Here is a 9,807-nt window from a genome sequence, read left to right on the forward strand (position 1 = left end):
TAGGGACAGTTGTGAGGGAATTGGTGTGGTGGTTTGGAGGTAAGAAGATACTCTGGTTTTTGAGTTACCGGAGTTCTTGCACTAGTTCTTTCTCATCTGTGTGGGCCGATGTTCTTTCAATTTTTGAAGTTGTTGTGCTTTGAATAGGTTTTTTGCTTTTATCTTCTTTGATGATCTTGGTTTGATTGTGGTTATATGGTGGGTTTGGTTGACTTGCTCCATTTCTGGAAGATTTTAGGGGGCCCAGGCTCTGCTCAGCACTCCTGAGCTGCGTGCTCTAACTCTGAGGGGCTGGTGCTGGGCACCTGGCTGTGTTCTCTGAACCCTCAAGGTAAGGAATCTGTTCTACTGGAGGGGCCGAGTTGTTCCCAGTCTGCTGGCCACAGCGCTCTGATGGAAGGTGCTAGCCAAAGCACTTGGTCAGGGTGGTGTCAGTGAGATCTGTGCTTACTGATGTCTGGCAGCAGCTGCAGCAGCATGGCGGTGCACACGTGTTAGCTGGGGCGGGGTTCCGGCAGAACTGGAGAGGCGGTGTTCCTGTATGTGCTCATGCCAGTGGCGGCGGTGGTGCATTGGTGGCGGGGAGAATGGGGGCTGGGGCACTGGCAGCTGTGGGGTTGCTGGTGTTGTGTTTGCATTTGCACTGGCGATGGTGGCAGCTGGGGTGGGGTGCTGGTGGAGGTGAGGTTGCCAGCATTCATGACCATGTTATAAAATTTTTAAATTTTTGTCTCAATTTTTTTTTAAGTCATAGACATTTTTACTGGAAAGCAATGAGCTGCAGCAAAGTGACACTCACTGCATGCAACCAGATGGGTGAGGTGGGGTACAGGTGGGCGCCAAGAGCTGGCCCAAGACTAGAGCTCATGACCTCTGGGGCCTCTGGTCATAAGCCCTTTGGGCTGGAGTGTGCAGGCCCAGCAGAAATACAAAAATAAACTCTGTGGTCTAGCTGCCCCTGCCTGTGGCAGTTTGTTTGGGCAAGGTGGTTACTCTTGGCAGCAGGTCCTGTACTGTCTAGTCCAGCCACAGTGTGGAAAGCAGAAGCCTATGGGGTTGAGTGGACACCAACAGGCTGGAGCCAAAGGGCTAGGCAGGCGTGGCCTTGGGCAGTGCTGAGACTCTGGCAGCACCAGGGTCTGGCCTGCAACTGGGGAGGCCTCAGGGGCTCTCAGGTGGGCAGGTCCAGGCACTGGTTGAAGCTGGATGGAGCTGGGGCCTGTGCTCCTCCTCATTACATACAAATCACTGGGACTCTGTCCTCCATGGTCTGGTCTCTTCAGCCCTATCCTCACTGCCTCTGCCTCTGCTTTCTTTCTCTTCCTCCTCCTGCCCCAGTTCCATGTCCATCTTGTTGCCTGCCTCTGAAGGCGTGTAGGTGGAGCTGCTAATGGAGCAGTGGCTGAAGAAGACAATTTGCTCCCTTTGTTGTAGAAGAAGTCATTGAAGGACCAGAGGATATCTTCTTCCCTGAAGGGGTCTGGGTCTAAGTCTGGGTTATAGCTGTAGGTGTCCCATTAAGCCAGGCAGATCTCCTCATCCACTGTGGTCCACAGCTGTGTCTTAGGACCTTGATGTCCCCCCATGCAGCTGAGAACAGACTGCAGTTGACTGCATTCACCACCCAGCTGAGGCTGGGCTCCCAGCTGAACCCATGGCTGTGGGCTATGCTGAGGTCATAGTTAGGCCTGAAAGGACTCGCTAAGCATGACAATCAAGTGGAAGAGGATCTTGCAATTGCACTTGTCCCTGAGGGGTCCTCATTCTTGCCACGTTGGTTCTTGCTCAGGCTGCTGGGGCTGAGGCCCGAGGTCTGGGATGGGGAGAGAGCCTTCAGTACGCAGGCTGCCCTCCTATCAGAACAGCTTGCACCAGTGTTTGTAGTCTCCTGCTATGTTACGTGAGTAGCTCTCAATCCTGCCAATAATGTGGGTATCTTTGCTCTCTACAGTTAGTTGCAAATTGATGGCTTCAAAGCTCCAGTTCTCCAACAGCTTCCTGTATCAGGGAGGGAGCTCCATGCTTGAGACGGGCCATTGCTGCCTGCCTGGTGGGGCTAAATCAGGCCTGGCTGGGTCATTGGCGCTGGTGCATAGGCAGGGCAGGCTCCGCACAGTGTGGGCTCCTCAGTACCAGAGGGTTGCACCATGGCCTCCACCCAGGCCACACTGTATCTGAGGGAAGAAACTCCATGGCAGTGTCTCATTACACCAGGCCCTGCTGGCCCATCCAGGTGGTCACTATGACACACTCTTGCCCCACTGCACATCGCCTGCTTTAGCCACCAACATGCCACCAACCACCACAGATCGCCTTGGTCAGCCAGCAGTCAATGTCCATCAGTCAAAATTCCTAGAACTAAATAAGTAGAAAAGAAACTTAACTTCTTCAACTTAAAAATATTTGCTTCTATCTGCCTATGAAAATGTTAACATTTGTGAAAGGTATATGGCAATTCTTCAACTATTCTTTCAACTGCTCTGTAAGCCTGAAATTATGTCAAAATAAAAATTCAAAATCAAAAACCAAAAACCTTGTACACTTAAGGGTTACTTGAGTTAGTGGTTTACAGCAACGGATACTCAAATCTGGTTTGTGTTACTTCTGAAAATCAAGCTTTGTATCTCTTTCTTCATGGCTCTTTCTGGTGTAAAGTACAACTTGAATCTCATGTTAGAAGGTCTATCCCAACAAAGCCCAGACCACTGGACTCTAGGGGCTTCACACATGTGGCAGACTCCTGAATATTGTCAGGCTTTATCTCCCGTTTTCTGGCACGCAGGTACTTTACTAAGGCATTTAGGTGCTAGCTCTTTGGGGCTGTCCTGGTCCAATTAGCATGATAAAGACATGTAATGGATCAGCTTGGGCTTCTGGGTCCCTTCAGGTTACTTTCTGACCAAGTGCAGGCAAGCCGACATAGCCCGGAGGCAAGACAGGAAAAGTATACTGCTGTCCCTGCCACAACAGGGCAGGAGAGGATTAAGGTGGGGGTGGGCAGGATAAAGCAGTTGCCAGGTCAGTAGTGGCACACCAGCTCCCAGGGGCTGTATGGATTTGCTCCAGTAAAAATATCACCTCTGCAATTCTGGTTGTGATTCACCTCACCACTGGATTAGTCTGTGATAATCTGTGGTCATTTTCCATGACCTACTTGATTTGTACTCTCATCAAACAAGTGAGTTAATTGTGGATTTGGTAGGAATCACCACCTTACATCTTTCAAGTCTTTGGTGGTGGCATTAAGCTCATGTGAGGAAAAGAAAAAAAGTTTGTGAGAAGGCAGGCACACTGTAGGAGCTTGATAAATGATAGCTATCATCATTGTCATTGTTATTGTCTTAGCCAAGTCAGGGTCAGAATTTACATTATCTTTTTTCTTTTTGAAGTACCGTATTTCATTGCTCCTAAGAAGCATACTGTTGTGTACTTTAACATCTCTGAAGCCAGGATATGATAATAGTTGATGGTATGTTATGATTCCTGTTGTCTAGATTAAAATTGCCTTCATTTTTAGAGGACTTTTCTTTGCTTCTGCCTGTCACTTGGGGCACAGACTGATTTACCAATGAGAATAAAACTTCAGGGCCTCTCATTTGCGTGGTCCTTCCAAGGCCCTGAAAGGGTTCCCCCTCACAGCTTCATGGGATCAAATTACATATATTTTTTTCTGAGACAGTCTCACTCTGTTGCCCAGGTTAGAGTGCAGTGTTGCTATCTCAGCTCACTGCAACCTCTGCCTCCCAGGTTGAAGTGATTCTCATGCTTCAGACTCCAGAGTAGCTGGGATTACAGGCACACACCACCACACCCAGCTAAATTTTTTTGTGTTTTTAGTAGAGAGATGCAGTTTAGCCATGTTGGCCAGGCTGGTCTCAAATTCCTGGCCTCAAGTGATCTGCCTGCCTCAGCCTCCCAAAGCACTGGGACGACAGATGTGAGCCAACACACTCAGCCTCATCATAGGTTTTTATAAAATTTGCAGGAGTAAGATATTTTGTATTTCTTTTTTAAAACAGGGCATCAAATTATATAAGCTTTGTGTTCTACCCTTGCCAAGGAACTCATAATAATGTGAAACTACAGATGGTCCCTGACTTACGATGTTTCAACTTATGATTTTCCAACTTCGTGATAGTGTGAAAACAATAAGCATTCAGTGTGTGCCTCAACTTACAACTGGATAAAGTTGACTTATGATATAGTCACCTTCTGATGGTTTATCAGGACATAACATCATCATAAGCTGAGGTGCATTTGTACATTAAATAATATTCTCTGAGGTTTTTTTGATGGCACAAGTAGTACCAGAAAACTGCATGAGAACCAACTTTTGATTCAAATTATGAGGGCAGATATTTCACTTCCTCCGTCTATGGCAAAATTGAAACATGCAGCTTCTCTTGCTGTCCTACTGTGCATGTCCCTTTCTTTCTCGCTTTTTTCTGTATATTTCTCATGGACCCCCTCCACAGAGGCCTTTAGTTTCTCAGCTTTATCTGGGGTCTAATAGACTTCTATCTGGAGTAGTTTCATTTTTAGTGGCACATCCAGTAATGGTAACTCTTTTAATCAATGATGCCTTAGGTTCCATGAACATAGTACATAATAGGGTACTCAAGATGGGTCCCCCTGAGACCAGCAGGCTGGCCCGTGGAGTTTGGACAACACTGCCCCCGAGAGGTCTGTCTTGTAACTTGTGGAGATTAGCTCCCTAACAACTACTGACAGGGAGTTTCTTTTTTTTTTTTTTTTTTTTTTTATTTTTGAGACGGAGTCTCGCTCTGTCACCCAGGTGGAGTGCGGTGGCCTGATCTCGGCTCACTGCAAGCTCCGCCTCCCGGGTTTACGCCATTCTCCTGCCTCAGCCTCCCGAGTAGCTGGGACTACAGGCGCCAGCCACCTCGCCCGGCTAGTTTTTTTTGTATTTTTTAGTAGAGATGGGGTTTCACCGTGTTAGCCAGGATGGTCTTGATCTCCTGACCTCGTGATCCGCCCGTCTTGGCCTCCCAAAGTGCTGAGATTACAGGCTTGAGCCACCGCGCCCAGCCTGGGAGTTTCTTAAAAATCAGGAAGGATGCTCACTTTTATTTTTTATTTATTATTTATTTATTTATTTTTTTTTGAGACAGAGTCTCGCTCTGTTGCCCAGGCTGGAATGCAGTGGTGCAATCTTGGCTCACTGCAACCTCCATCTCCAGGGTTCAAGCAATTCTTCTGCCTCAGCCTCCTGAGTAGCTGGAATGACAGGCCCCTGCCACCAAGCCTGGCTAATTTTTGTATTTTAAGTAGAGACGGGGTTTTACCACGTTGGCCAGGCTGTTCTTGAACTCCTGACCTTGTGATCCACCCACTTCAGCCTCCCAAAGTGCTGGGATTACAGGCATGAGCCACTGTGCCTGGCCTTGTTTACTTTTTTAAAAACAGGATTTCTCTCTGTCACCCAGGCTGGAGTGTAATGGCATGATCACAGCTCACTACAGTCCCCACCTCCTGGGCTCAAGCAGTCTCTCCCACCTCAACCTTCCAAGTGATGGCAGTGACGGCTTATCTGGAGCAGCCACTGCAAAGATGCTGGCTGCAGTAGGGGAGGCGCACCAGGGCTGTGTACTCCAGGAAGCTGGCAGGAGCTGGTGGAATTTGGGAACAGGAGGAAGCCAGGACTTATTCCTAGTTGGAGAGACAGGAGCCCCACCCTCACAAGTGCAGCTGCAACCACCCAGCTGCCCTGTGGACCTAGGCATTCCTGCACTCTTGGGGACTGGGAAGTCCCCCATGGCCCCACAGGCCTGGAAATGCCTGCTCCTACTGCCTGGCCTCTCTCTGCTCCTGGCATCCACTCTGATTGTGGAGCAAAGTTGAGGCTGCCCAGCCGTGGCTGCAGACCTGGGCATTCCAGCAGTCTTGGGGACCAGGGAAGCCCCCACAGGCTTGGAAATGCCTGCTTCTGCTGCCTGGCCTCTTCCCACCCATGGTCACCCATGGACCAATCAGCATGCATTGCTGATCATTCCTCCCCTCTGAAGACCATAAGAACCCTGGACTCAGCCAGACTTGGGCAGACGTCAAGATGACCTGCCTGTGGAGAGGAGCTACCCACTGTGGGTCTCCTCTGAGCTGTTTTGTGGCTCAATAAAACACCATTTTGCCTTGCTTACCCTCCACTTGCCCATGTACCTCATTCTTCCTGGACATGGGACAGAACTTGGGGTACTAGGGCTGAAAGAGCTGTAACACAAACAGGGCTAAAACACACCCATTGCTCACCACATTGCAGGTGATGAGAAGGAGAAAAGAGAGAGGGAGAGAACAGCTGTGGCCTTTTGGGGACCCCAGACCTAGGAGCTCCACGAACCGGGGCTGTGACACCCTTTTTGGGGCTCTGCAGTTTCTGGCATCTCTAAGCTTCTGGGCACCACAGCATTCCCTGGTGCCAGCTGTGGAAGCTGCTTGCAGTATGCCTGGTCCAGCTGAAGACTCACAGGGAGCCAGCACCTGTGCCAGCACATGGAACTGCCCACCTCACCACAGCCAACGTACCTGGCTGTGAGCAGTGGCCAGATCCCACACTTGCTCACTCACACACCCCTTGCCACTCCGTGCCTGGCTCACCCTTGGCAGGCATGGGATTCAGGCCAGTAGTGTGAACTGAGCACAGCCGGCCAGGCTGAGTAGGTGGAACGAGCCCAGCGGGCCTGAGCAAAACTTGAACAAAGGTGCCACTGACCACAGAGATTTCTGGCCAGAAAGGTGACACCCCATCTATGTGCATACCACCCTGAAGGGGCCTGATCTTGTCTGATCTTGGAAGCTAAGCAGGGTCAGGCCTGGTTAATACTTGGATGGGAGAAAAGCGATGCCCCAAGGATCCTGTGACACACAAGTAGCTGGGATCACAGGTGTGATCCACCACATCCAGTTAATTTTTTTAAATTTTATTTTATAGAGATGGGGTCTCCTTATGTTGCCCAGGCTGGTCTCAAACTCCTGTGCTCAAGCGATCCTCCTGCCTCAGCCTCCCAAAGTGCTGGTATTATAGGTGTGAGCCACTGTACCTGGCTAGATGCCCACTTTTACTATGGTTATTCAACATAACACTGGAAATCCTGGCCGGAGCAGTTAGGTAAGAACATAAACTAAATGGCACCCAAACTGGAAAGAAATAAATAAAATTAGTCTTGTTCATAGACGACTTGATTTTATACATAGAAACACCTAAAGGCCCCACCAAAAAAACTATTAGAACTGATAAACAAATTCAGTAAAGTTGCAGGATACAGAATTAACACACAAAAATCAGTAGCATTTATACATACCAACAGCAAACAATCTGAAACAGAAGTCAAGAAAGTAATCCCATTTACAAGGTACAAAAATATAAAATATCTAGAAATCAGTGTAACCAAAGTAAAAGATCTATATAAGGAAAACTATAAAACTCTGAAAAAAATAGAAGAGGACACACAAAAAATGGAAAGATATTCCATGCTCATGGATTGGAAGAATTAATATTGTTAAAATAACAGTACTATCCAAAGCAATTTACAGGTTCAATCCAATCCATATCAGAATAGTAATAACATTCTTCACAGAAATAAAAAAAAGCTTAAAATGTATATGAAACCGCAAAAGACCCCAAATAACCAAGGCAATAGTGAGCAAAAAGAACAAAGCTGGAGGCATCACACTACCTGACTTCAAAATTCACTACAAAGCTATAGTAATCAAAACAGCATGGCACTGGCAAAAATAGCAGACACACAAGTCAATAGAACAGAATAGAGAAACCAGGTATAAATTATTTACAACCAACTCATCTTTAAGAAAGGCACTAAGAATATACAATAGAGAGAGGACAGCCTCTTCAATAAATGGTGTTGGGAAAACTGGCTAACTATATGCCAAAGAATGAAACTAGACCACTGTCTCTCACCATAAGCAAAAATAAAATCAGATGGTTTAAAGACTTAAATGAAAGACCTAAAACTATGAAAGTACTAGAAGAAAACACTGGGAAATGTTCCAGGACATTGACCTGGGCAAATATTTTTTGTGTAAGACTTCCAAAGCACAAGCATCCAAAGCAAAAATAGACAATTGGGATTTCATGAAGCTAAAAGGAACAGCAAAGGAAACAATTAACAAAGTGAAGAGACAGCCCACAGAATGGGAGAAAATATTCGCAAACCATCCATCTGGCAAGGGATTAACAACAGGAATATATAAGGAACTCAACTCAATAGCAGAAATACAAATCATCCAATTTAAAAATGGGCAAAAGATCTGAATAGATATTTCTCAAAAGAATACATACAAATAGGCAACGGGTATATGAAAAAATCCTCAACATCGCTAATCATCAGGGAAATGCAAATCAAAACCACAATGAGATATCACCTTAACCCAGTTAAAAGCTTGTATCTAAAGACAGGCAGTAACAAATGCTGGAGAGGATGTGGATGCAGGGGAACCCTGGTACACTGCTTGTGGGAATGTAAATTAGTACAGTCATTATGGAGAACAGTATGAAGGTTCTTCAAAAAACTAAAACTTGATCTGGCAATTCCACTGCTAGAGATATATACCCCAAAGGAAGGAAATCAGTGTATCGAAGAGATATATGCACTCTGTTTATTACAGTATCATTCACATTAGTCAAAATATGTAGTCAGGCTGGGTATGGTGGCTCATGCCTGTAATCTCAGCACTTTGGGAGGCCAAGGCAGGTGGTTCACTTGAGGTCAGGAGTTCGAGACCAGCCTGGCCAGCATGGTGAAAACCCATCTCCACTAAAAATACAAAAATTAACTGGGCATGGTGGCACATGCCTGCCAGCTACATGGGAGGCTCAGGCAGGAGAATTGCTTGCACCTGGGAGGTGGAGGTTGCAGTGAGCTGAGATCACACCACTGCACTCCAGCCTGGGCAACAAAGTGCCTCTCCATCTCAAAAACAAACAAACAAAACCCAAAAAATCAAAAACCCTCCAAAAGATGTAGTCAACCTAAGTGTCCATCAGTGGATGAATGGATAGAGAAAATGTGATATATATGCAATGGAATATTATTCCATATAGCCATAATAAGAATGAAATTTGCAACAGCATGGTTGGAAGTGGAAGAAATTATGTTAAGTGAAATAAGCTAGGCACAGAAAGACAGACATGTCATGTTCTCACTCATATGTGGGAGCTAAAAAGATGGGTCTCATGAAGATAGAGAATAGACTGGGGTTACCAGAGACCAAGAAGGGTACAGGAGAAGGGGAATGAAGGGAAAAAGAGAATGCAAATGTATTTATTACCACTGAAGTGTACACTTAGAAATTGTAAAGATGGTAAATTATGTATGTGTATTTTATCTCAATTAAAACAATTTTTTAAAAAATTATTTACGTTCTAAAGTACACGTGCACAATGTGCAGGTTTGTTACATAGGTATACATGTGACATGGTGGTTTGCTGCACCCATCAACTCGTCATTTACATTAGGTATTTCTCCTAATGCTATCTCTCTCCCATTCCCCCAGCCCCCAACAGGCCCCGGTGTGTGATGTTTCCCGCCCTGTGCCCAAGTGTTCTTATTGTTCAATTCCCACCTATGAGTGAGAACATGCAGTGTTTGGTTTTCTGTCCTTGTCATAGTTTGCTGAGAATGATGGTTTTCAGCTTCATCCATGTCCCTGCAAAGGACATTAACTCATCCTTTTTTACGGCTGCATAGTATTCCATAGTGTATATGTGCCACATTTTCTTAATCCAGTCTATCACTGATGGACATTTGGGTTGGTTCCAAGTCTTTGCTATTG

At 46.3% G+C, this 9,807-nt stretch overlaps 1 pseudogene; it reads right to left on the reverse strand.

The window, feature by feature from the left end:
- Positions 1–1,234: 1,234 nt before the first annotated feature.
- On the reverse strand, positions 1,235–2,269 carry LOC105523413 (annotated as a pseudogene).
- Positions 2,270–9,807: the final 7,538 nt, after the last annotated feature.

The sequence above is a fragment of the Colobus angolensis genome, unplaced genomic scaffold (assembly GCF_000951035.1).
Source record: "Colobus angolensis palliatus isolate OR3802 unplaced genomic scaffold, Cang.pa_1.0 Scaffold46, whole genome shotgun sequence".
NCBI lineage: Eukaryota > Metazoa > Chordata > Mammalia > Primates > Cercopithecidae > Colobus > Colobus angolensis.